The sequence below is a fragment of the Schistocerca americana genome, unplaced genomic scaffold (genome assembly GCF_021461395.2).
Source record: "Schistocerca americana isolate TAMUIC-IGC-003095 unplaced genomic scaffold, iqSchAmer2.1 HiC_scaffold_673, whole genome shotgun sequence".
Taxonomy (NCBI): domain Eukaryota; kingdom Metazoa; phylum Arthropoda; class Insecta; order Orthoptera; family Acrididae; genus Schistocerca; species Schistocerca americana.
The window spans coordinates 45,001-50,000 of NW_025726427.1; the positions used below are offsets into that span (position 1 = coordinate 45,001).

General features: G+C 52.4%; 1 non-coding gene across 1 annotated transcript in view; it reads left to right on the forward strand.

The window, feature by feature from the left end:
* Positions 1–4,043: 4,043 nt before the first annotated feature.
* The window catches only part of LOC124588959, a 1,910-nt gene continuing 953 nt past the window's right edge, over positions 4,044–5,000 (forward strand). Inside the window, exon 1 of the ribosomal RNA XR_006975871.1 lies at positions 4,044–5,000. This exon is cut by the window's right edge and continues 953 nt beyond it. This is a non-coding gene — a ribosomal RNA (small subunit ribosomal RNA).

The window sequence follows — 5,000 nt, forward strand, 5'->3', positions numbered from 1 at the left end:
ATTCCTTATAATCATTTGCCATACACCGGTGGAAGCTGCCGAGACGAGTAACTACATAGCGGGCTCGCCGTGTCACTAATGTACAGAGATACAACAGTTTCGACTGGAACCGGATTAAACGTATACACGGCGCTGATTAGTAATAGATAGAGCCATCAGAATACAGATAATGTATACAACTGTCCGTATACATGCTGAAAGACTCTGCTCACAATCACAACCACACGTCAGCCACACACCCTTATCACGCACTACTCTCTGCCTGTAACACGCACACAGACAATATGTAAGCACCAGCATGGAACAACACCCAGTGCATCCTCTCCGCCACATTAGACAATCCACACTGTCATAACCAGACTGGGAGGTCCACTCAGAAAACAGAATATCCCACCCACCCGACAACCACCATTGCTCAGCCAAGCCACCAACACCCACACATGTCCTACACAGGGGTGCACCCAACATCACAATACTGCCTCCTCTCACAGCACACAAACAATGGCAGGAATGAAAGACACAGGTCTGCCACAAGCATGGAATGAGAGCGCCGCCTGTCATGAGCCAAAGGTGCATCCTGACGTGGCAAATCAGATGATGCCGCAGGCATCCACTTACTATAATCACAATCAACAAACCGGCCGCCCCGCCCCGCCCCCCATTAAACCTTTCCTTACAACAATGTGTACCTTAACCTAACCTATATCGTACCGTAACCTAACCTATATCGTACCGTAACCTAACCTATGTCGTACCGTAACCTAACCTATGTCGTACCGTAACCTAACCTATGTCGTACCGTAACCTAACCTATGTCGTACCGTAACCTAACCTATGTCGTACCGTAACCTAACCTATGTCGTACCGTAACCTAACCTATGTCGTACCGTAACCTAACCTATGTCGTACCGTAACCTAACCTATGTCGTACCGTAACCTAACCTATGTCGTACCTTAACCTAACCTATGTCGTACCTTAACCTAACCTATGTCGTACCTTAACCTAACCTATGTCGTACCTTAACCTAACCTATGTCGTACCTTAACCTAACCTATGTCGTACCTTAACCTAACCTATGTCGTACCTTAACCTAACCTATGTCGTACCTTAACCTAACCTATGTCGTACCTTAACCTAACCTATGTCGTACCTTAACCTAACCTATGTCGTACCTTAACCTAACCTATGTCGTACCTTAACCTAACCTATGTCGTACCTTAACCTAACCTATGTCGTACCTTAACCTAACCTATGTCGTACCTTAACCTAACCTATGTCGTACCTTAACCTAACCTATGTCGTACCTTAACCTAACCTATGTCGTACCTTAACCTAACCTATGTCGTACCTTAACCTAACCTGTATTGCGCCTTAACCTAACCTGTATTGCGCCTTAACCTAACCTGTATTGCGCCTTAACGTAACCTGTATTGCGCCTTAACGTAACCTGTATTGCGCCTTAACGTAACCTGTATTGCGCCTTAACGTAACCTGTATTGCGCCTTAACGTAACCTGTATTGCGCCTTAACGTAACCTGTATTGCGCCTTAACGTAACCTGTATTGCGCCTTAACGTAACCTGTATTGCGCCTTAACGTAACCTGTATTGCGCCTTAACGTAACCTGTATTGCGCCTTAACGTAACCTGTATTGCGCCTTAACGTAACCTGTATTGCGCCTTAACGTAACCTGTATTGCGCCTTAACGTAACCTGTATTGCGCCTTAACGTAACCTGTATTGCGCCTTAACGTAACCTGTATTGCGCCTTAACGTAACCTGTATTGCGCCTTAACGTAACCTGTATTGCGCCTTAACGTAACCTGCATTGCGCCTTAACGTAACCTGTATTGCGCCTTAACGTAACCTGTATTGCGCCTTAACGTAACCTGTATTGCGCCTTAACGTAACCTGTATTGCGCCTTAACGTAACCTGTATTGCGCCTTAACGTAACCTGTATTGCGCCTTAACGTAACCGATATTGCGCCTTAACGTAACCTATATTGCGCCGTAACGTAACCTATATTGCGCCGTAACGTAACCCACATTGCCCCTTAACGTAACCCACATTGCCCCTTAACGTAACCCACATTGCCCCTTAACGTAACCCAACACACGTTGGGCCTTAACCCAACACACGTTGGGCCTTAACCCAACACACGTTGGGCCTTAACCCAACACACGTTGGGCCTTAACCCAACACACGTTGGGCCTTAACCCAACACACGTTGGGCCTTAACCCAACACACGTTGGGCCTTAACCCAACACACGTTGGGCCTTAACCCAACACACGTTGGGCCTTAACCCAACACACGTTGGGCCTTAACCTGCTCTGTAATTGTCATACGACGCGTTAAATTAGTGTAGTGTTGCCTAACTGCAACCCCCGCAATATAGTTTGCTACTCGCACTGCCCGGTCCCCAGTGTATCGCTTCATGTTAAACACCTTGCAGCTATACACTGTAATGTGGATGGCAGCAGGACGTACATGCTCAATGCCCTTTGCAGTTGTTCATTGGCATTTGCAGTTGTTCATTGGCATTCGCATGTGCGAAGCACTTAGCCTACGCTGTGGTACGGCCTGTGTCAACTGTCCGCTGATGTTGTACGTCCAAATCACACACTGTACTGCACATTGGTCCTCATGTACTGAATGATACATCGTGGTACATGTGACCGTACAACGACTGCGCCAACAACGGCGAACCATGCGGTCCAAATGTTGTGCACTCAGCTACGTGTCGTCTCCCTATAAGAGCTGGATTGCAGTGTGGTATGCCCTGGATGGCGATCAGCATGAGCCGTCTGTTGATGTAGTGGCGCGTGTTGTCAGACGTAGTCGTCTCTTCTCACACACCGTGATAGCATGGTGCACTGCGTTCCACATCTGCGACATGCGACAGAGGCCGGTTGACAGTCGTTCGCGCAATGGACATCGCATACGTACGGGGGCCACCTTCCACGTGTTCGCGAAGCGTGCACATGTTGTTGCGTGTATGTGGGCAGACATAGTGTGTCGTGACACCTGACACAGGCATGCAACAATCGTTGAATTTGCAAATGGCGATGGACGCCTACGTTTGCTGGTGACGTTATGCAAATGAACAACTGGTAAACCGTTGTGGTGCGGTTGTTCTCGCTAGAGGTGAATCAGTGATGGCGACGATCGGTTGAGCTACCAACCGGTTGTTCCAGCGATACCCACCATGCCCACGAACGTGAATGGCATCTGGGTGTGAAGCGATACGCGGCGGTGGCTGGGTGGGACCGTCCCCGGCCGGTGAGGGGGGGCCTCCCGGCGTGCTGGCCGCGCGGTGCGTGGGCGCACGCGCTACAGCCGGCTGGTGGGGGCGGCCAGTGGCAGGCGCGCCGGCCGACGGAGGCGGCAGGCGGCGCAGCTGCGCGCCGGCGCACCCTGCACGCGGCGCCGTGCGGCCAAAGTAGGTCCTCGCGGGCCCGGTGCGAAGCGCGGTGGACATCTGCAGTGTGCTGGTCCGATTGAGGACTGTGTGCGCTGAGGATGCGCCGCCGCCCGGCGCTCGGCGCCGCAACGCCGTCTGCTGCTCGGTCGCCTCTGCGGTTCTCGCAGGTGGTTTGTATCGCAGCTGTGCGGACGTGTTGGCGCGTGCGCTGTGCTGGGAGAGTTCGCTTCGGCACCCAAGTGGGGCTTTTGTCCTTCTGTGGCGCTGGCGTTGGAGCTGCCGGTCACCGTAGGTGGCGCGTGTTGTCTCCCGCCGGCAATGCCACGACAGCACGCTCCCGGGCCTCTGTCGGCAGCGGCAAGCTCAGTTGGGAGCACGGGTGGTCGCACCTAAAGCGTCTACTCGCCAAACTCCGGGCGATTGCGCCTCTCTCGAACCCGACCAAGTACTTAGGACGGCGCTGCGCGCCGCCGGGACCTGAGAGGGTTTCGAGGTGTATTGTGCAGGGGAGCTCAGCCTCCTCCTGTTTGCAGAATAATTGAGCGGACGCTTGCGTGTTCGCGCGGGCCCCCGGGACACACTCCCGGGCGGCCGGCTGCTCAGCTCTAGTTGACGCAGCTCCCTGGTTGATCCTGCCAGTAGTCATATGCTTGTCTCAAAGATTAAGCCATGCATGTCTCAGTACAAGCCGCATTAAGGTGAAACCGCGAATGGCTCATTAAATCAGTTATGGTTCCTTAGATCGTACCCACGTTACTTGGATAACTGTGGTAATTCTAGAGCTAATACATGCAAACAGAGTCCCGACCAGAGATGGAAGGGACGCTTTTATTAGATCAAAACCAATCGGTCGGCTCGTCCGGTCCGTTTGCCTTGGTGACTCTGAATAACTTTGGGCTGATCGCACGGTCCTCGTACCGGCGACGCATCTTTCAAATGTCTGCCTTATCAACTGTCGATGGTAGGTTCTGCGCCTACCATGGTTGTAACGGGTAACGGGGAATCAGGGTTCGATTCCGGAGAGGGAGCCTGAGAAACGGCTACCACATCCAAGGAAGGCAGCAGGCGCGCAAATTACCCACTCCCGGCACGGGGAGGTAGTGACGAAAAATAACGATACGGGACTCATCCGAGGCCCCGTAATCGGAATGAGTACACTTTAAATCCTTTAACGAGTATCTATTGGAGGGCAAGTCTGGTGCCAGCAGCCGCGGTAATTCCAGCTCCAATAGCGTATATTAAAGTTGTTGCGGTTAAAAAGCTCGTAGTTGGATTTGTGTCCCACGCTGTTGGTTCACCGCCCGTCGGTGTTTAACTGGCATGTATCGTGGGACGTCCTGCCGGTGGGGCGAGCCGAAGGCGTGCGACGCGCCTCGTGCGTGCTCGTGCGTCCCGAGGCGGACCCCGTTGCAATCCTACCAGGGTGCTCTTGAGTGAGTGTCTCGGTGGGCCGGCACGTTTACTTTGAACAAATTAGAGTGCTTAAAGCAGGCAAGCCCGCCTGAATACTGTGTGCATGGAATAATGGAATAGGACCTCGGTTCTATTTTGTTGGTTTTCGGAACCCGAGGTAATG